We start from the raw sequence: 23,020 nt of genomic DNA on the forward strand, positions 1-23,020 counted from the left end.
GGCGGTGGCGGCAGCGCTCGAGTAACGTGGATAATGGGCCTGCCTACTGGCACGGGGGTCACTCCCCGCGAAGGGGTGAGCGCTGTCTGCGTGCGGCTGCAGCCGCTTTCACCTCCCGCCATTGCGCGTCCGCGGCGGCGCGGGGATGAAAAACGCGGCCTCGCCTCACAAAGCCGGCCGTCCAGATGAAACCCCCACGACGGTTGTAGTCGAGCTTATGAAATGTTTGCTGTTCTAATGAATTATGCTAATGCGTCATGCTATTAAGCTAATATTAGTTTGATAGCGTGCGTCCTTGCTGTTTTTCGCAGGCGTCGTAAATATGACTGGCCTCTGAACCCGGCTTTGTCGTTGTATAATTTACTCATTATGTCCTGTGAACGTTCACAGCAAAAAAAGCGCTTCTCTTACGCCGGTCGGCGCTGGCCGCTGGGGCAGATGGTGCTTTGCTGTGGGAACAGCGGTAGCGCATTGACGTTGCTCATTCCAAGCTTTTATCCCGGTTCTTGATGAGTTGCGATGGCCGTTTGTGACGCAGGAAAGCCAAACACAGCGTGCCGTCTCGCTTATGGTCAGCGTCTTGTCAGTCCGGCTCCGATATGCATTGACCTTTATGAAAGATAGAAGTGTATGAGTCATTTGTGTGTGTGTGTGTGTGTGTGTACATAAACACGGTTATGTGTCCTTCTAACACCTCGTGAGACAGGTCTGTATGTCATTCCTTTAGACAGATCATCTCTTTACTTCATGGGTCGTCCCTGTGAGGATGACAAAAATAATTTGGCACATTTTCTCTCTCTTGCTGTGTGACTGGAGTGTGCAGGGAGGGGGAAGGTGAAACAGGAAATTTGACCGTGGCACTGATAATCAGTTACCTGGATCAGTGTTGCAATGTTTCCTTCTTAATACAAAAATCTGGGGGAAAAAAATCAGTTTTACTTTCAGTAAATTTTCAGAATTTTCAGTTTATTCTCAGGCTTTTTTTTACCAAATTTTCTCAAGAGCCATGCATAAAGTATGAAAATGAATTCACAGTAAATTTCATGTTTCAAAGTGTGAGTGAAAACATGTCTTCCCAGTATCAGTATTGGAAACACTGAAGAAACAAGAATTTCAAGCAAGTGGGATTGCATTTGATTATTTGAATATTCAGGCTGCATATGATTAGAATTTCCAATTATTTAGAAACTCACATCTCTAATGACAAAAGTGGTGATGACATTGCCCTCCTGGTGGCTGTGAGAGCTGTTGCCACCTCGAGAGGTCGGGGTGCCACTTCAAGAGGAGCTCGCTCTAATACCAGCACCTGGACATTAATGGCACATGGCTGTCCCTCTCTGCTCTCCACAGCTGTGAGCTTCTTGCTGCCTGGCGGCTTGCATTTTACAGCACAAGTATCTCCAGAAGCACTGTAAGTCACCAAGCTTATAGGCGCCTGCCAAGTAATTAATTACAATAATTAAATAAAATGGTAGATTAATAATAGTCATTGGAGAGTGAGCAGAGAATTAAAATGGGAAGACAACAGGAGAGGGGGAGATGGGAGAGAGCAGGAGAGGGGGAGATGGGAGAGAGCAGGAGAGGGGGAGATGGGAGAGAGCAGGAGAGAGGGAGATGGGAGAGAGGGAGATGGGAGAGAGCAGGAGAGGGGGAGATGGGAGAGAGCAGGAGAGAGAGAGATGGGGGAGAGCTGGAGAGAGAGATGGAGGAGAGCTGGAGAGAGAGAGATGGGAGAGAGCAGGAGAGGGGGAGATGGGAGAGAGCAGGAGAGGGGGAGATGGGAGAGAGCAGGAGAGGGGGAGATGGGGGAGAGCAGGAGAGAGGGAGATGGGGGAGAACAGGAGAGAGAGAGATGGGGGAGAGCTGGAGAGAGGGAGATGGGAGAGAGCAGGAGAGGGGGAGATGGGGGAGAGCAGGAGAGGGGGAGTTGGGGGAGAACAGGAGAGAGAGAGACAGATAGTAATAGAGTTGGGAGTGAATCTCAGCCCCTCCCTCTGCAGTGCTGTGTGGTGCTCCAGCCGTGCTCCAGTAAGCCCTGGGGCTCAAACACTCGCAGGGTATTAGTACAGACATGTGAAAGTGCAGGAAACGCGTTCCCCAGGGTTTTCTCAGTGCGGAGTAGATTTGCAGCTTTTTTTTTGTTTTAGCTCCGTTCTTGTTCCGGAGCGTAAACCATTCGTTTTGCAAAGCCGGGCTGTTTTGTATGAGGATCGTAAACTCTGATGTGTAGAATACATATGTACCTAGATAAAAGTACGCTGGGTGTTTTTTCATTTTGATTCGACTGCTGATAGTGCCTTTTTTCCTTTGTTCCTCCTGTTCTTGCTCTTCTGCTCTGCATCTCTGTCGCTCCGCCTGCCCGTTTCAGTGCTTCATATTCTTATCTCTCTGGGCGTGTCATTTTATTTTCCTTCACTTTGTTTTATTTTCCCAGCCTATCCATCACGGAGGCCGGCCTTTCAGACCCCCCGCAGCCTAACACCGCCGCGATTCCTACGCCACTTACAGCCGCTGTAACACCTTTGATCCCGCTATCTTTGTTTCTTATAGGAGAAGAGGGCCCAAAGAGCTCCCTATAATGCGCTGCTGCCGTAGAGATGAGTGCATGTGTGCATGCGTGCCTGCGCGTATGAGTTTTTGAGTATGTGCGTGTCTGTGCCGGGCTGTTCATGCTTGCGTTATATTACATTGAGTTATTGGCATTTAGCAGTCGCTCTTACATCAGCTACATACAGGTTTTTACAATGTTATCCATTTATACAGCTGCATATTTACTGAGGCAATTCTGGGTTAGGTACCTTGCTCAAGGGTACAGCAGCAGTGCCCCAGGGGGGAATCAGACCAGCAACCTTTAGGTTACAAGTCCTGCTCCTTACCACTATGCTACACTGCTGCCCCGCTGCCGCTTGTGTATGCACACATGGTTCTCGTGCATGTGTTGAGGCAGGTAAAGTCGATCCTGTGCGCTTGGGCTGTTGAGATGGCTTTGCTGCATCGTCACACACTACTGCACCCAGTGCGTTTGATTGGGTTTCTCCGCAGCATCTCGGTGTGGCTGTCGATACTCCTCGGCTCGATCTCCTTTTGTTCTCCGATCAGGCGTCTTGGCTCCGAGGCGCTAAAGGAGTTACCCTCCCGGGGGCGCTTTGATCTGCCCCTTCAAGCGGGCCGGTCAGGCCCAGCGCCTCACGCCCCGCCGTGTTTAGCCTCCGCCCTGCCCGCTCGAGCGGATATAAAAGCCGGGGCGTGCGAGGCAAAAGCTCATCAAAAGCGCCCTGCTTTCGGCCGCCCAAACCCAAGATGTACTTGGTGACATCTGGCGCTTCCTCGGCGACCAGGGTCTTTGTTCTTGGCTGCCGGTAGAGTTGGGCTGAGCCGCTTTTCAAGTCTGGAGATGCTCACCCCCATGATTCAACGCCATGTGACTCCTGCACCCACCCTCCTGCACCCCTCAGATCCCATTAGTATGTCTATTGCAGTGCAGATGAACCTGGTGCACCTCTGTCTTACCCTGCTCTCCTCCCTTTCACAGGGCTCTGAGTGTCACGTTCCTTCAGAACTGGGTGCCATTCACCCCTGGTGTTAGTGCTAAATAGGCTCTTTCAGTATCAGAAGGAAACCAGTGCATTGCTACCATCGCAGTAGCCAGTTGTAGTGTTAGCCCTTTAGCTGTATAATTTGAGAATGATTTACCCAGTTGTAAACCAATATACCTTGCATTTATCTATGAGAGCTTAAACTTCCTAAATTGCACTCTATGATAGAAGTTATCTTCATGTGGAATGTGCATTTGCCCTTTTAGAGATTTCCTACAGTTGTCTTTACAATATTTCATATTTTAACCAGCAGAAATGAATAAATATCTAGATAATTGTTAGCTTTCTTCCTCGTGTATTTTGGCCTTTTGATAAAAAAAGAACATAGCTAAATCGTGCATTTGTCTTGAGGTAGTCTTACTACCATTGCGTTGAATATACAATAATGACAATACGAGCATGTTGATTTGATCCTCTAGTTTGATAGATGAAAACTCAACATAATTTTGAGAAATGCTTTTGAGGGATTGACATGCCCGTAATGTAGGCTGCTTCGCTGTATGTTAATAATTGATGCTTGTGGTCAATGTGGTCAAGCGCTCCGTGTGATCAGGGGGAAGTCATTGGACGTAAAAACCGAACTGTGGTGTTGTACTGTAACAACAGTACTGTACGAGAAGAAAACGAGACGCACGTGCGATTTAACGAGTTGTCTTTGTTTCGCTGTAAAACACGTGCGTCACCGCTGTTTAATTACCACTGCTTGTTCCATGCGGGGGATTGGATAGCGGAGTGGGTTTGTAACTGTCTTTACTTGCGGAATTAACAGGGTGGGTTCTCGGTGTTTAAGTTAGTGTCAGAGCCCTCTTTCACAGCCATTCATCCTGTGGCGGAGGTACCCCTATGGCGGCGCTATATATAGCCCCGGAGAGTGACGGGTGTGAATGTGAATGTGCGTGTGTATGGGGATAAGCAGCAGCGCCGCCGCCGCCGCGCAGAGATCCTCATCTGGGAGCAGCGGCAAACAGCAGCGGGAGCAGCAACGGAGGCGCTGTCTGCATAATGAATCCGCAGCGGCGGGGGGCCGGGCCCCGTCCCTGTGAAACCAGACCCGCGAAGGCCCGCCGCTGCCGTACCCACGAGCGACCGCGTCTGCCGGAGTAAAAGTCGCTGTGTATCTTAGCTGCAGAGACGAGATTGAACGAGGAGGTTCTTTCGCTACCACCCGGGGACTGCTGGAAGACTGCGTAACTTTTGATCTCCGAAAGATGCAGACTCAATCCTGGCATCGTATTAAAGCTCCTTGCATGTTTGTTTATATTAGTAGCCTTTGAGGTTTGACTTTTTAAGCATTCAGGAGTGTTCATCTGACTATGTGTGTATTATTTGTTCAGTTTTCAAATGCATTTGGGCTGAAAATAAGTAGGCTACATCCCAGAGTTTGTTTTCTTATGGCAAAATTGGCCTGTTCTGAAATCTAAACACTGCTCAGACTAGCCTGGATTTCTCCGCTTAATTGCATAGTGTTTTCATGAGTCAGGCTCTCCCACTTACATTTTCGCTAGGAAACCTGGAAGCAGGAATTGTCTATGACTCAAGGATCCCCTGGATTCCTCCTTCTGAAATAGGGGTCCACCCCTTCTGTCTGAACAGTGGAAGGACTGAGATGTAGAGGATCCACCCCTTCCCTCAGTGTTCTGGGTCGGCAGTATGATTATACGAAACCATGCAAAGATGCACTAAGGTCCCTATTAAAACCCTGCCTGACTGCAAGGTCACAGGAATTTCTCCCCCCTTAACATGTTTGTTTGCAGATGTACACATTTATTTCTGTCTTAGTGGATAAAACGCCTGTCCTTGGCTTTGATTTTGCTGTCACGGTAGCATAGTGGAGGATCGAGGTAGCTCTCCCTCTACCTGTGGGCTTATTTGCGATCCTGCCTGCTGTCTGAAGAGGGGGATCACTGACCAGGGACAAAGGTCTATCCAGAAAAGGCAGTCTCATCCAGGCTACTCTAAGGATATGACATCCCTGACCGTAGCCCTAACCCTGAGTCTGCGGAATAGCCGTAAGGACATGGCAGCTGTGGACTGGATCATTTGGATGAGGTTGCCTTCTTTTCCTGCACAAAACGTGGCTCTGGCGTCTGCAGCCGGCTCCTGCCGGGATGGGGGCAGACAGGTGCATCACAGGACGTGCAGGTGCACAGCAGGTTTCGGGTGGGATTTCATAGGTCCCTGCGCCCCTCGGCACCCCACCCTTCTTTTCAGGAAGATCAAATCAAACAGGAGCCTTAGTGGAACAAAGGCATAAGTGAAGGGGAGCTGTGGGAGAGTGAGCAGAGGAGGAGGACATTGATCTGCGGCGTGTAAGGCTGGAAGGGGAAAACCCCAACTCCCTCTCTGGCCCTCTCGCTCTCTCTCTCATCCTCTCTCGCCCTCGTGTATCAGCATGACTCCCCCCGTCCGCCTAACACACACACACACACACATATACACATACACACACATATACATATACACACACACACACACACACATATACACACATACACACACACACACATATACACACACACACATACACACACACATATACACACACACACATACACACACACATATACACACACACACATACACACACACACACCCCTCTCTTTGCTGTTAGTCCAGGGAAGAGTGATAATAATCAGCTCTCGCCTTGGCATTTTCCATTCCTCCTCTGGAGGGAGAGAAATGGCTTTCCTTTTGGAATGATTGAATGTTGTGCGTCTGTGCCGATGCGGATGGTACGGGGAGGAGTGGTGCTGTTTTGGGGCTAAAGATGAGAGGATGAGCCATTGCGGTCCTTTTTTTTTTTTTTTTTTGTTCTGCTGTACGTTGTGTTGGTTAGCAGCAGCTAAGCCCCCCCAGCCTCGACACACACACAACATGCTTCCTCTCCACGGGGGGACCGTTTGCATGGCATTTAGGCCTCTTTTCTGCAGCTGCACTCCGGTAAACACTGGCTCATGCCCAGCCTCCTGGGGTAAGTTTGCATACACATTCAGGACACTTCAGAAAACATTGAGAGATACACGCACACATACACACACACACATTCCGCGGCTCCGTGTGAGAAGCGCAGCGGCAGAGTGGTTTTCTGAGTGGATTTGCTGGACGTTTGGCACCCTCTCTCTGATGTGGAGAGGGAGGTAAAAGGGAGCAGCACACCTGCAACGGTCCCGAGGGAGACACCCCACCATCTGCGGCGCGAGATAGCGAGAGAGAGGGGGGGAGGATGGGAGACTGAGCCGTGTGGCTTCATTCCTGAGCGGGAAGTAGATCGCCATCCTGAATGCTCTACTTATATGTCCGTACAGGAGTCGCAGTAGGGGGTTTCTTCCCACTTTCCCTCCAGTTCCTCTCCCCATGCCCCTCTCCCTCCATATTGAACCCTCTAATTATTCTCACTCCATGTTACACCCCTCTAATTTCTCCCCCCCATGTTACGCATTATCATTGTTGTTGTTATTATTGTCCTTTAGCAGGTGCTCTTACCCAGAACCACTTACATACGTTACAGTTTTTACATGTTATCCATTTATACAGCTGGACATTTACTGAGGAAATTGTGGGTTAAGTACCTTGCCCAAGGTTACAGCAGCAATGCCCCATCAGGGAATCGAATCAGCAAACTTTTCATTACAAGCCCTGCACCTTACCCCTATGCTACACTGCCGCCCCCAGTAGTGTAGCATGCTGGTAAGGTGTAGCGTAGCATAGTGTACCACTATGCTACACTGCACCCCCCAGACCCTCCCCTTCTGCCACAGAATGGGTCTTGCGGCACAGGTATTTATGTCTACCTTACAAAGGGAATCATAGGTAATGTGATTTTCTATCCAAATCATGATTTCAATTTCAGATAAAATGCATGGGACGCAGATTGGAAGCCAGACTACCTCTCTCTCTCTTTCTCTTTCTCTCAATCTCTCTCTCTCCCTCTCTCCCTCGCATTATCTGGCCTCCTATCTCTCTGTCTGCGTTCCTCTCTCTCTCTGTGAGCTCCAGTGTGAGAGGCGTACATTACTGCGTGTGCAGAACTGTGTTTGCGTGCTGTGACCAGCCTGGGCCATGATTATGATGTAAATGTGACACTTGCACAGTTTTAGTGTTTTTTTGTTTTTTTTTTTTAAGCACGTAGTCAAGCATTAGTGCAGCCTTTTGGGAGGGGACTGAGGGTCATATTACTTGGGGGAAAAAAAAAATCAAGGGTGTTTGGAGTGCAGAAAGGAGCCTTTTTTCTCTTGCTCCTTTTTTATTCTCTTTCTCCCCATGGCTGACGTCCCTTTTCATGTCTGCTCATGTCTGTCCCCTTCCTCCCTTCACTCAATTCATCTCCGGGCCTCTCTTATGTCGTTTTTTTTAATTCCCCCCCCCCCCCCCCCCCCCCTTTCTTCCTTTTGTTCGGGCTGCCGTTCTCTCCTCTTTCATCAGCCGGTGGAACACGGACCCATCATTCATCCTCGTCGCGCGCTCATCATCCGTTTTCTCTCTGCCTCCCCTCCGTTTTTATGCTGTTTTCTGTCTCTTCCCCCCCCTCCACCTCTCTGCTGTCCACGGAGCGGAGGCTGTGCGCTGAGAGGGGTCATTTGGCATTGGGCGGGATCTGCCCGGCTCAATCTCTCCCGCCATGTGTCCTCTCTGAGCCCAATCTCCGAGCAGCGTCCCGGCCGCCCGACGCTAGCGCTCGCCCTGTGATGGGGGCCACAACGGGAGGTTATGAGGGCCGTGTTTATCAGATCCCGCTAGGAGCCGAAACGCGGCCCCCTTAGTGTAGCACGTCTGTACCGCGGACCCTAGCCCGGAGGAAAGAGCTGACCTTTCCCTTAAGTCTGTGTGCAGTGTCAGAGATAACGGGGGTGGGGGGGGGGGAGTTGAGCTGCAGTGGGAGGCTGAGTGGCAGGGGTCAGGGCCACGGGGGTTTTGAACCTGATTGCCAGATTGCCCGAGTCGGGCAGCTCTCATTTCCTGGTGTCGGAGCTAATTACTCCGCGGCCGGCCGAGCCCTGTCTGTCCGCCGGCCCGACCGAACTGAGCCGCCGATAAGCCGGACCACCCCTATCTCTGAGAGAAGGAGATACAGAGAGAGAGGGAGATACGCGGGGAGAGACAGAGAGAAGCGGAGGAGAGACGGCTCCTATCGCAGCTCCTCAGGCCCGGGCGGGAGATCACAGAGGCTGTGTAACGGAACACGGAATCTTGATCAGCAGAGGGGCCCGTAATGTAGGTCTGCGACCTCGTGAGGCTGCCTTCTAATCGCTGCCGGAGGGGCCCTCTCTTTACACTTTCTCAATCTACTTTTAGGCCGAGCCCTGCGTGTTCATACCTTCTTATTTACGCAGGTATTTTTGCTTGTTAAGTCAGTACGCTCTGCCTACAACGGCAGGGCTGTTTCTGGGATGTAGGGGGTGCCTGCACTGCTCTCATGCAGAATTTGTATCCAGATCAGCGGCAGCACCTCCAGCTTCAGCTTGCAGGGATTAAGGGGTAACTGGAGATGCTGCAGCCAGAATTTCAACTAGAACTGCTCGTTGCATGATGCAGGTTGTATTTTTAATCTCGTTGAGGGGGATTCTCCCACCGCTCGAGCGGAGAGGAACTGGGTCTGGGAGGCTGTGGCGTGTTTTCATCAGAAATGGCTCCCACTAGGGTGAGAATAACTTCTGCTGGGTGCGTTTGAAGCTCATGTCTCCACAGTCTGGGGAGATGCAGACTTACTGGTCAGACTCGCCTGGTCTATACTACCCAGAGAGACATGGGAAGACGCACAAACACACACACGCCACTCTGCGCTATTAACTGGCAGTTGCTGGGGTTTGGACAGTATAGAGTTATGTCTGAAAGGCAAGCTTCTCTGTGATTGGCAGAGACTCATGGCATCAAGAGTGACAGAAACCTCTCCTCTGCCTCTCCCTGCAGCTTGACAGACGCACAGACACACAGACGGACTGCAAGCACAGCTGGCACCGCGCTGGCTGCATCCAGCCACACAGATGTCTGAGGGACTTTGATCTGGGTAAGTAGATGCTGGGGGGGGGGGGGGGGGGGGGAATGTGAGGACCGAGAGTGGAAGGAGCACTTCAGGAAAGAGAGGAGGAGCCATGAACCATCTTCCCACCCACTGCCAGGCCTAGCCAATCAGGGTACATTTACAGGTATCACAGGTCTCAACCAAGCTACCAGTACAGAAAGCAGAAAAAAAAAAGTTATTCTTGTCTGTTAGTCAGTCGCTGACAGCATGAATTATTTATCTTTGATCTGTCTTGAGATCAGCGAGCAAAAAATATGTGTATTTAGCCTTCTGCAAATGTAAAATAGCAGCCCAGTGCATAGTTCTAACTGCCAGTGTTTAAACTTACCACTTTTTCAATCAGTGCCTGCTGGGATAAGCATTTTCTTCCCCACTCTGACTAAAAGAACTGCGAGCCGGCAACAGCAAGCAGTAGTGAACTTTAGAACGGTGATGTTTCCAGACACCTCGGCAGGCTGCTGTAATGATGGGTCTGAGATAAAGCACCGGGCTTTAATGTACCCGAGAGCGTGCGTGTGTCCATAAGCAGCCAGGTTCTGACATTGGGAGTGGTGAAAGGTGAGGGGGGGGGGGAGAGCCGACGGAGAGAGGCGCGCGCGGCGGTGGATGCTGACGCGCAGCTGAAAGCCGTTAGCGCTGCCGGCGCTGTCAGAGCCAAAGGCAGCACTCGGCCCGGATCGCGCTTTTTAACGTGAGAGCTGGCGAGGAGGAGTCGGGGGAGAGAGAGCGAGAGATGACAACTGCGGAAGGAAGATGTACGAGGCAAGGGAGGGAGAGATGATGGGAGACAGATGGAGATGGATGTGAGTGGAAGGGGGGGGGGGGGGACTGGATGGTGTGTCCTTTGTGCAGCAGGGCTAAGGAAATGGAGTGAAACCGGATCTCCCTCCCCCAGCCCGGCGACTGGGAATGATTCGATTTACTGCCCCTCCTCCTCCTCACTCACGGTCACTGTCACGTCACCCCCTAAGCAGAGTCCCTGAGAGAGGCTGCCGTGCCCCATAGACTAATGACCCGCTGTGTGAACCACATTGAATTTACAGCTGGGGAGAAGTGGGCCTGTGTGCTGTGCGTGCGTTTGATTATGTGCAGGGCTCTGTGTAATGCGTGTACGTGTCTGAGTGAGTCACAGTTTGAATGCACGACGTCAGTGCTCCGCTGTGGATTTAGAGGTGCGTGAGTGGTCCTTCAGGAATTAAAAGAGGTGTTTTATCTCGCCGGCCGGAGAACCGAAAGACCGGGTCAGGGTTGTGGTGCGTGTCGGCGCAATAACGGCTGAATGCTTGAGTTTGTTGTCGTGTTGTTTTGTTGATTCTACTTGTCTTCAAGGCTGGGGGTTGCACAGTGTACGTCAGTGTGGCTGGACCTTGGCTTATGTGGAGCACCATTCACTTCTCAATAGCTTTAATCAAGATGCAAGCATTTTTTTAAGAGTTAACTAGCAATGCTGGAATATGAACAGCTCTGGAACCTTTCTGAGGTCCAAATTAATTGTTACTTTGATGTGAATGCTGGTATTCATGTCCTGAGAATGGAGTCATAAATGTTGGTATTCATTTTGTTTTTTATGACAGAGGGATTCTATACCTTATGCTTTATTACCTTATGGGTATTGCATAGTTTTTATTGTGTTTACCTAGGTGCAATGGTACCTGCTCCAGTTTGTTTGACTTTAATTGTAATTTGCATCTACAAAGCTTATTTACTGTTATTTCCAGTTAGTGTTACTGCTTACATTACTCATTTCAGCAATACATCATGCGTGAAGTGTCACATCCAAATGATGATGGATGACGGTGAGGTCTGCTAACATGCCACATTTAGAAGGCCACCCCCAGTGTGTTCTTTGATATTGCCTTAGTGGACGAAAGCATGTCTTTAGTTGCATTACATTACATTACGAGAATTAAACAGATGCTCTTCTCCAGAGCGACTTCCAGCGCAATAGAACAGAAGTGTATCCATTCATGTTAAATGAACAGCAGTGTTGGACTAGGCTAACAACACTCACAGACCAGTGCGTAAAACACTTATTTCGCATGTGTGGGTGTTAGGGGGTGCTGAAGGGAGGAGAAGGAGGTGCTCCTTGTGACGGAGACATCCATGGGAGCCCTTGTACACACATTGTACAGGAGGAGAGAGATCCCACTGTGTCACCTGTGTGTGTGTGTGTGTCCGTGTCACCTGAAACAACTGAGTGGGGTTGTTTCTGAGTAAAGACACCCTAAAGAAGATGATTGGACATGATCGGGGACAGGAAGAGGAAGGGGACAGGTGGACAGCCGGCAGCAGGTTGATGCTAAATCGCAGGCTCTGTTCTGACCGGGGCCTTCCGACACCCCAGTCCAGCAGCGGCTTGTCCCTTCTCGGTCGGCCGCGTCAGGTAATTGACGCCGGGCCGGATCTGCCGGAGACCGTAACTCTCGCGCGTGAGCACGCTGCTGCCGCCGCACACGCCCCACCCGCCCCACCCCTCGCTCACCCCCCCTCCCCCCTCGGCTGGCTGGAGGACACATCGCTGCTTGTACGGTGGAACAGAGACTCTGTGTCAGGCCGAGCGAGCGGGCATGTGCAATCAGCTGTCTTAATCCACCAGCCTTTTTCTTTTCTCGTGAACACAGTGGCAAAGAGGCACTGCAGTGACTGATGTGTCATAGTGCACCAAGCTTCTGTTGACTAGTCAGGTCTCACAGGTTAACTTGCGGTGGGGCTTGAATGGTGTGATGCTCACAGTCACTGGGCTGTGAGCGTTGTTAGCCTGGTCTGACACTCTTGCTGATTTAACTTGATTGGACGCACTTCTGTCCTATTGTCCTGTAAGTGGCTCTGGATAAGAGCGTCTGCTAAATGCATGTAATGTAATGTATTGAGAAGATGGCCTGAAAGCTGCAGGTCACGCTGGTCTGCCACAGTGCGGCTGTGTGCGGTATCAGCAGCATCAGCAGCTCCAGCGCTCGGAGCCGGGGGCCCTCCTGCTCCTGGAGGTAGCTTGCGATTAGAAGCCGATGGAGCACGGGAGTAACAGGTGCCGTGCCCAGCTGTGTTCTCAAGCAGATGCTAAAGATCTGAGGCGGATTGAAGAGAGCACTAACCCCTCTGGCAGTGAGCACCTCTTCTGTGTGATGGAGCCTGAGAACCGGCTGCATCTGCTAGCCGGGGCACTTACCTGTGGCCTGCAGACTGTGCGCGTGTGTCTGTGCGTGCGCGTGTCTGTGCGCGTGTCTGTGCGCGTGTCTGTGCGCGTGTGTGTTCTGCAGTCTGCTGACTATGGTCTCTTTCTCACTCTCCCTCTCTCTCTCTCTTGCTCCATCACTCTCTGCCTTGCTCTTCCCCTTGCTGTCACTGTCTCCCTGTCCCTGTTTGGGTCAAGGCTGCGGAAGCATCACGTTTGCTGCTCAGGATTTGATTTACAAGTCAGTGACCTTGAATGAGACAGCACACTGGCTGACGGATTGCTGCCTGGCCAGGCTGCAAAATCTGCATATAAAGGTGATGTTCACTGAGTTATCCTGCATCCCTGAAGTGAAAACTGTGTATAGTTGGTTAGCTTGCAACAAAATAATTAACACGTTTTAGTATGCAGGTTAACTAGTTTGTAAGCCGGCTAACTGAGGCCTCTAATCTGCTATGCTATTTTCTCTTAGAGAGGCTCAGCTTTCCTGTTGAATTGCATGGTGAAAGTGGAGAGAGCCCATAAACACTGACCCCAGATCAGCTGTGTTGTTCAGTAGCTTGTTGTTTAGATGAATATTACATTGAGAAATCTGACCCTAGTCCAGCCCATACTACCTCTCTGGTTAGACAAATGCATGTCAAACCAATCCAACAATACTGTGTTAAGGCGATTTTAAATATTGGTCGAATTACGGGATATAGGTGGCATTTTTGACAATTTTCCGAATTAGCGGTACAAGTAAACAGTGTCTGCCGTAGTTTAAGATATGCAGGGAAAACCCTTATCACTCCTTCACTCACTCATACCTGCATGCACACTCTCACTCTTTCACTCACTCACACATACATTCACAGTCACGAACACACATTCATCCTCATGGCAAAACCACCTAGTATCCTTGCCTGTTGCCTGGCAACCCCCCCAACCGAGCTCGAGCATGGTGAAGATGTGCGGTCATTTCTCTCTTCTCCTCCTCCGTGTACTCTCCACCCATCACCTCTCCTCTCCTCTCTCAGTGTTACCAGCACTCCTCTCCTCTCCCCTCTGTGTAGTGAGGTCTCCTCTCCTCCTCCTCCCTCCCCCCCCCCCTTTATGTGCAATTGGGTTTGTCAGCCTTAGTACCAGTTGACTTAAGGGAGCCCTTTTCAGGGCTTGGCGTTCTCTCTCTCTCGACCGCTCGCGCTGTCTGTCTCCCTGTCTCCTCTCCTCACTTTGTCACCTGTTCTCGCAGTCTCTCGGCCCTCTTGTTATCCCCGGGCCTAATTCCGGTTGCCTGGGCAACCCCTCAAAACATCACAGGCAGCTTGCCTTGCCGCACTTGCTGCTTGTTAACTTTTATGTCCGTTAATGATTGTATTTCATTTCTATTTCTCTTCAGCCCTTGCAGAGCTTGAGGGTCTGGGCTCTGATTAGTCCCCTGTCTTTTTTTTTTTTTTTTTTAAACTCTGCTATCTCCATGCTCCCCTGTCGCTCTGTCCTTTCCTTCAACTTTTTTCAACTCTGCGTACTTCCTGCCCATAGCAACAGATCCAGAATTAATTTTGCTCTAACCTTATGCTAATCCCTTTTACCTGCACAGCTCCCAAACCAGAGTTTGCCTATCAGCAGACAGTGTAGGATTGGGTCTGGGGTTTAGTCCATGAGGAAGGTAATAGGGTAGAAATCCCCATGCGATCACCAGAGTCACCAGAAATGAAACCAAGCTATGTGATCACGCAGCGACATTAAGGGCATTGTGCGAAGCGACACTGAGAGTAATGGGATGTTTTCCTATTTTCAACTGGGCAATAATCAAAACCAACAGCTGACGCTGATCTGAGGTCAGTGCGTGAGGGAAAGAACGCACCACCTTTCCCTGATGGTGTCACATCTGCATGTCAATCTCGCCAAGCATGTAAGTGGGGCTACGCTTATGAACCTGGGTTTGTGTCTGCCCCTCATACGCCACAGGGAAGTGAGAGCGATGCCTGGAGCGCGTCGGCGCGGGTGTGCGCTCTCTCTCATTCTCCCTCCCTGTTGCTGTCTCCCTGGGAACAGCTCTTTTGCTAGGAGAATACCGAGAAGAGCGGCTGCAGCGTGGAGCTGGAGCTTTTCGCTGTGGGCCCGTGCTTCTGCAGATGGTGGGTGTGTTTGGTCTGAGCGTGTAGGTGTCTGCGGATGTGTAGTGAGAAAAGAGTCGGTTGTCAGGATGGAAAATTCCGCCCCGCAAAACTTCTAACATGCCTAATTAGAAAGGGACAGGGCCAGGTAGTCTCTGCCATTAAGATGTGGGAGGACAGCCACCATTTTGTCTCTGTCATTCTCTATATTCTCTCTCTCTCTCTCTCCACTCCCCCCCCGTTATTGTCTCCGTAATTCCTTCATTTAAACTTCAGTGCAATATCGTGTCACGGTCTTCTCGTCTCCGGGAGCAGACTTGATTTCTCTGTTGGTTCAGATTAGGACGAAAGGAAATGGAAAAACCCGAAGTTAATGTGCTATTAGGGCTTTGATCCTTTACAGTCATTCTCGGTAGATTAGCAGGTTGATACCTTCATTTATTAGCGCAATTTAAAGGGTTTTCTCTCTCTCTTGTGTTTTCGCTGGAAGAGTAAGAAACGGAGCCTAGGCCGATGTTCCTGAAGTACACAGCCAAAAGAGCAACAAGTGACTGTATTGACTTGAGAGCGTTGCTTCAAAATGTCATCTGGGCGTCGCATGCGTCTGACACCACAGCCTTATCTGCTTGACATTTAAAATCCCAGAGGCGATAACGCCTCTTCCCAGACTTATATAAAGTGCTCTTTAAGAATGAGATTGGGAAACAGTACTTACACTTAACTGTCATGAATTGCGATTACCATCAGTTGAAAGGCCTCCTCATTTCGGCCCTATCTTCGTTTTTGAGGGCAGGTTCATCAGGAATCGGAGCTGGAGGTTTGGTCGTTTGCCGCTGATGGAGCTTGTCTGGTGGCGCTGCCCTTGACTGTGAGCTCACTGCGGAATTCCCGCACCCCTCTGTCTGCCACACCCTCAGGGGCACGGCAGCATCCCACAGCACGACGACCATGAGTACCCAAACCTTGACCGCAACACAATTACCATAAGTCCCCAGTCCTGGACCACACCATGACCACCACAAGTCCCCAGATTTTGACCACCACAACCAACACACATCCACAGCTCAACACGGCAGGTACTGCTGCAGTGATTAAATAATACCAGATCAGTCATCGTAACTGTGTGTGATCACGTTTCTCATCTTTATTTCACACTTTGTGAAGTCTTCGCCTTCATAGCTCCCGTTGGTCTGTTACTGTCAGCGTATCTGCAGAACGTATATTCGGGAGCTGCGGCTGGAGGCATTTATTTTTCTTCAGGATATAACTTATTTTTAATACAGTGAGGAGAAATGGAGCGGCAGAAGTGAGGAAAGCAAGGAAGTAATTGGGAGGCCAAATTAAGCGGGAGCACAAAGGGCCTGGCATAAAGAACAGCAGACGGATAGCGATGAACTTATTAGCTTCCTACCTTTCCTTTGAAAAGAGCAGCACGGCTCCTTGAAGCCAGGAGCTCTCAGTGATGCTTAACTCTTGCAGTTCTTGTCCTGCGCAGCTCGTTCTCCTTCCTGGCGTGGCTCGGTCAAGCCGAGCGAAAGCCTGACAGGAGGCAGTGGGGCTAGGAGATGTGGAAAGGGGGGCGTGCGGAAGGGGCGGGGTAACATTAGCCAGGCTTGTGATTGTGAAGCGGGAAGATCCGCACGACAGACCTCTTTCTATTCAAAAAGGCCTCAGAGATGTGGTCTCGTTTTTCATTTTCCCACCCGCTTATTTTTTATGTGAAACTATAACGGGTTTCTACAGTTGTATATGTAGCTCTCTGCTTATGGGAAGCAGGTGTTTATTCCCCAAGGCCCTTTTGCCTTGGTGCGCTAATATCTCTGACCACACAAATGAGGACCTCCTCACAGGGTTTGTGCGGCGGGCAGTAAGTTTAGGGTGCGACCCTTGGGAATGCTTCAGGACACGTGAGGCATGCCGCCATGCCCTGAACATCTGTTTTAAGCCTTGCGCAGCATGTTCTCACTCTTGCCACTTGCTTAGAAACGCCTGAAAAGTTCGGCCGGCGCTTAACCCTGTGGCAAAGAGCTGTCAGTCTGTGTCGTGTGGAGAGCGGAGCGACAAGCAAAACGGGAGCGAACAGAAGGCAGGCTCCAGGTTAAATCCTCACCGCCACGGTTTTTCTGAAAGCAGTCCAAGCGGACCCATCCTGACAGAGCTCCCTGGCCCCGATTCCTGGCCCCGGAGCCAGTAGGGCCCTGGACGGCGTGTGTCCGCGGGAAAGCGATGGGGCGAATTGGCCAACGAATCGCGAAATCCCCGCAGCTCTCCAAAATAAACAGCCGCACTTTAGTGTGCACTTCTCCGTGTCAGTAAGGCAGTGTGACAAGTTAAACGAAGGCTAGATCTTAATTGGCTTTGCTGTCACTGAGAGTCTATTATGGAACGGAACGGAAGCTGTGGAAACACTCGGGTGCCTTGGATGACGTTTGTTTTTTTTTTTCCCTCCCTTTCCCGGGTATTATCCTGGTGAGGAGGCTTTGAAGAGTTTGAATAGTGGGAGGCATGGCCCCGTGGGTTTGACCCTCCCTGTCAGCGCTGGGGTGTGGAAATGACAGGTTTCCTTATTTAATAAGAAAAGGTCTCGTTGTCTCTGCCAGAAGGCTTTTCAAACAACAGACCTGAGGAATCCACTCCCTTTCTTGCTCCTCATTTTCCTCATGTAGATGGCATCTTGCAAATTCAGCGACTCGTATTCTGGCTGGACTGGCTCATCATTAAAACTGTTAGGAGGAAAAAAATATGTGTGTGTGTGTTTGTGTGTGTGTACAGGGATGTGTGTATGGGGGGGGGGGGGGGGGGTTGAAAGAGTGGGAGGTGGGAGGGCCCTCCAGTGAAATGAGCTTTTATGCCCAGGGAAACACAAAGCACCTAGCTGCCCAAGGCTATATCGAGTCTGCCAGTTTAATTTCGTATTAGAATGTAAAACAGTTCATTGGGGTGTTTTGGGACAAAAGTGTCACAAACAAACATCGCAAGTAAACATTTCATGGAAAATGGGACTCTGAAAATGGGAATTAATTGGATTTTAGGAGCGATGTCCCTTCTTCCCATTTGGAAGAGTTAAGCAAAGGCAAGAGTGGTGGCTCTTGCAGTTCTTGCATAAGTGACCTGTACTTTTTGGGTTAGATCGTTGCTGTGGATTTAACATTAAGAACATTAGAAGCACAACCGAATGGGTCAGGTCTTGTCAGAGGGACAGTGGCTCTCTCCAGAACAGTGCAGTGCAGTAACCGTTGCTGACGCTGGGCAAGTTTGTTGTAGTGCGTTAGGCTGGGAAGACGAGCAGCGTAGTTCAATGTCTGTAGTTCAATGTGGAGATTTACAGGGATTTTTTTTTCTGTCGCTCGGTGAAAAAGTAAATCCATTTTAGAGTTAAAGGGCCTCTCTGCACAGTGCTTCCTTTGATTTGGCTTTGGGCCTGCTGGTTTCCATGCGTGCTCATGTGCGAGCGGGTGTGCGCATGGTGTGCAGTTCCAGGCAGAGTGTCTCTGTGCAGACGGCAGCAGGCTGCATAGGTGTCCTTACTGCTTTAGCAGTGACATCAACAAATCAGTATCTCTCCCACATCCTGCAGAGTGCCACATACAGTTACTTACAGCCTTTGCATTGTCGGTAAGAAATGTGTAACCCGTGGGAATAAAAATCCTCTGTCCGCAGTTCACGTGCCAATGATGTCCGTGCCTTCCTCTTGGTGGCAGTGTTGCTAAGCGACGGGGAAAGCTGTCCGTTCGCCGCCGTGCCCTGGTGATGTTCCCGGAGTGTGGACCTTGTGATGGGATGTGGCCCGGGGTGTGGGGGTGTGGGGGGTGCTCGGGGCCTCTCTGCAGGGGGCTTGCTCTGCATGGGGGCGGGGAGTTTCAAGCAGTGCTGCCGTGCCGATAGACCCGGGGGGGGTGGGGGGTGTTGTCTCCCTGGAAGGACACACCGGGCCTCACGTGTGCGTGTTAACACCTCTCATTTCACCGCACCACCTTATCCAGTAACTTCACATCTTCCTGGCGTGGGTATATTTTGTGAATTAAAGGCACTAATTAATCACACAGGAGCCGTGCAGGAACGGCGTTCGTGCCGCAAGAACCGTCAAGAATTCAGGTCTGGGACTTAATGACAGCCTGCGGTATCCCAGCATCTGCACAGCAATGCACCTGGACAGCCTTCTCGCCACAGGCAGCAAGAGAATAAGAGACATGGAGACGGACTGTCTGTAGTAATTGGCCTTGTAACCTTGGTACCCTGAGTAATGGATAGTACCGGCTGGCACCAAGGCATACCATGGGAGGAGCAGTAAGATACAGCTGCTCCACCACGCACTGACCCCTTTTACAATGGCAAGGGAACACAGTGATTACCTGCACCTGCCTTTGGTTTGAACGGGTCTCCCCAGGTTATCAGACCTGGCAATGCTACCCGGGTCTGGAGCTGGGTCCGACCTGATAAACTCCCAGGTCTGCTTCAGTGTAAAAGGGAATCCCGGGATTCATTATTTGCACACACTGTGCTCCTACATTCGTCTATTTTTGATTGCTTCTGTGCTCATAATTCCTGTTGTGAAGGACATCAGAAAATGTCTCCTTTGCAGATATTGTTGCTGACCTCGAGTTCAGATTCCTCCCTCTGAATCTCTCACGATTCCATTCAGTCAAGTAAACCAAAGTTTCTCAGCCTGGGGGCGGCGGGATTGTGGAGAATTGCATTCATATTAGCATTATCTATTAACTGACACAGAAAATAAGTTAAAAAAAAAGGTGTTTAAGCAGCATTTGTTGGAAAAAAAAACATTTAGACTACTGCATTTTTTTTCTTATGATGTAGAATTATGCAACAAAAATATCCAAAGTAACTGTCTCTTTCTGTGTTCTGTGTGTCACTGACGCACTATATTACTACAATAGCTCAATGTTCCATAAGCTATGAGACTGCAAAAATTTAATACATCAAGCTAGATAGCTATGAATGTAGCAAATCATGTCAGCTGGTGAGTTTGAGAAAAGTTTGCTAAAATGACAAAAAAGAAGATGATGAGGAAAAGGAGGCAGCAGATGGGTCCTTTGACTAAGTGCCTGGAAAAAAGAGAGGCTTATATGGCTTATATCTGTATGTCCTGCCTAACTAATTAACTGAACTGAACTCTGGTGGCAGCATCATCTGGAATGTCTGTAGACATTTTGGTTGGTTGTCAGCAACCTGTGTAATTTGATAATTTCGCATGTTTGACTGGCAAACCTGGGATTGAGGTGGTCCTTTCTAAATGAGGGGAATCCAGGAAACCCCTGGGTTCACAATCTGGGTAAGAGTGTGAGGAAACCAGGGACTCATATCTCGTATTAAAGCTGGATTTCAGTGTTAGTGTCTTTACCATCACTGTCCAAAAACTACATTTAGCAGGCTTTTGGATACTGGTACATTTTCAATTTGACCTGAAAACTTATGTCAGGAGAAGGGCCGAACTGCCTGGTAGCCATCTTTCTTCAAGGGTATGGTATATCAAAAACCCAAATGGATCTCCTGGAAAAAAAAATCTCATGGAGGTCCTTTTGTTTTTTTTTTCCTTTTTCCTGTTGGAAGTTTTTCTTCTTTCTGACAGTGATCAATACTCCATGGCTTTTAGGGGGTGAGCTTGCAACTCTCAGTCTTCCAGAACCTGCGCTCATTGTGGTTCACTTTTCTTTTAATTGGAGCTGAACTTGTAATCAGCCAAGTTAATTAACCTTGCTTTGATGAACCTGAGGTGAGGCCCTGGATGGTTTTGTGAAGTAAAGCACACCGTGTAGGCGTGTTATTAGGATCTGATCACTGAATGGGACTACTTGCATTGAAAGAAGGCAAATGAGGTAACGCAGAATGTTACTATATGTAACCTTGGCTAATTTTAATTGGGAACTGCACAGTCACTGGGAGAAACTAAGATGATGAGAGAGAATAAATGGATGCATTAAATCAGTGAATCACATCAAGCCAAATCAGGTCTGGTTCACTCTAATCCAGCCCGGTCCTGTCCATCAATCCGCCATCTTTGTGTTCATATAGCACTCGTAATAAAACTGCCGCAGCGTAAGTCATCACGGAGGAGTAGTGTTAAGCTCTAATGGGTATAACTTGAAATGGGATAGGAGGCTGTCCTTACTGAGCTTACTTTTCACGTTTGAGCAGTGTCGTTTGGGGTGGAGCGGGAGGATCCAGCTCGGTGCTTCCAATGATGAGGGCTCGGACATCCCTTGTAAATCCTAACACTAATGCTCAGAGCCTGAGCGATCCTGATTGCTTGTGTGAGTGTCAGCGCTCAATTGGGAGTGTGCTGTTTGTGTGACGCGTGCGTATGGTCTTTGGAAGTGAGTTGGTCCTTCGTTCCCCTCCCTTATCGAACCCAGGACGAGTTGGCACAGAAATGCTTCTCCCAGCCCGCGTGGGGGGGAGGTGGGGCGGGGGCCCCCCGGTGCCGCGGACGGAGCCGTGTTTGCAAGCGGCCCCGTCAGAGAAACGGCCCCGCCGGCACGGCCCGGGCTGGTGGGCCCTTCTCGGCATTTGATGTTCCGCTTTCAACTCGGGAGTGAAAGAGAATTTAAATGGGGGCCCTTACGTGCGTTCTTTTTGCATGTCTCGCTCCCCTTTCATTTGGAGCGCGGCCATTGCTGTAATGAATCCCAGAAAGGCTTCCGTCTCTACAAAATAAGGAGGAGAAGGAAAAAAAGAGGCGAGATGGGCAGCCATCCAGTGACTCCCACCGCACCGCAGTCTGAGCCTTTTTAATTAAAAATATATTGATATATTTATTAAAGCATATTTGTAGATTCACCTCCATGCCCTACACATGCTGCAGAGCTGGGAGTCAGTCCCTCCAAGTGGGGGGGTGCAGTTTTTCCTCTTATGTGTGAAATAAGGGAGGACTGGGGGAACATGCTAAAAATAAGGGACCCCTGATGGTGTGCCGCTGTGTCAGACCGGAGCGTGGGAAAACCTGGGGTGGATCTGGCTGCCTTGGGGTGGGATTCTCCGCGTTTGAAATGCAGTCCTGGAAGACGGCTCCAGCCTGGCGTATGCTTCACTGAAGGAAATCTTTGGCAATTTTTCTTTACGCTGGCTGCCTGGGCTGTTGGATTGAAATTTCTTCTGGCCCAGCTGAGTTTAGTTGTTACCTTGTGCCATGCCAAAGCAAAGGTTTGAAAGTTCGAAAAGAATCCATTTTAAAAGCAAATGATTTGCACAAATATTTGCCCATTTGTTATGCCTCAATGATGAAATGTTATATCAAAAAGAAAAACATTAAAGGAAATATAGCTGTGTGTAAATAAAGCTGTATACAGTGTAATAACTATTTGCACCAGTTTGCCAGCAAGCATGGTGATGTGGGCAGTTGTTCACTGGCTGTAGGTGTGTGTGTGTGTGTGTGTGTGTGAGTGAGAGAAACTGTTACTGCTGCTGTGTGCTGCAGCTGGTGTTTTCCTCGGTGGGCTGCATCTGATCATTGGCGGTTTCCCTCTCCCTGTCTCTCTCTCCCGCCTGTAGTAATCCGTAACGGTGAGTGGAAGCAAAGGCCAACAGAGGGGGAGCTGTCCATCTAATGGATATGAATGTTGTCTCTGCCACTTTTTCGGGTTTCCCATGGGCGGCCTAAAGAAGAGTTAGAAGTGTATGAATGCAGAGCGACAGATAGCTAGACCCCTATAGTATACAGGCACCTTGACCTTAAACGTAAGATTGCAGGACGGGAGGATCGTTGGATGTTATTCTCTCCTCCACTCTGACACGTATGGAACATGGAGGACACTGGCGAGCAGGGCTGATTGGGGTTTCCATCTGAGGCCCTGGGATTTGTTTTGATACATAAAGATAACCCAATTGCACGCACACCTATGGTACCTCATACGCATTATCTGAGGTTCCAGCACTTTCTGTAATACCTGTAATGAATGGCATTAAGATCATTATTTTTTGCTCTGTTTGTTTTTTGTTTTTTTTTTTCCAGACATTGACATGTGCTGGCTCCCTATAATTACATACAGCATAATCGCATGCTCCTTCTCACTGCATCACTGCAGCAGTGATCCTGTTTTAACTCCTTTTACGTACATACCCCAGTTAAGTGCATAACGTCACGGCAGCCTTGAACATATCCAGTTATCAGGAGCTT

General features: G+C 49.6%; 1 long non-coding RNA gene across 1 annotated transcript in view; it reads left to right on the top strand.

The window, feature by feature from the left end:
• The window catches only part of LOC118794032, a 35,422-nt gene that overhangs the window by 11,327 nt on the left and 1,075 nt on the right, over positions 1-23,020 (top strand). Inside the window, exon 2 of the long non-coding RNA XR_005005722.1 lies at positions 9,504-9,600. This is a non-coding gene — a long non-coding RNA (uncharacterized LOC118794032). The remainder of the gene's footprint in view (positions 1-9,503; positions 9,601-23,020) is intronic.

This window comes from Megalops cyprinoides, chromosome 19 (assembly GCF_013368585.1).
Source record: "Megalops cyprinoides isolate fMegCyp1 chromosome 19, fMegCyp1.pri, whole genome shotgun sequence".
NCBI lineage: Eukaryota > Metazoa > Chordata > Actinopteri > Elopiformes > Megalopidae > Megalops > Megalops cyprinoides.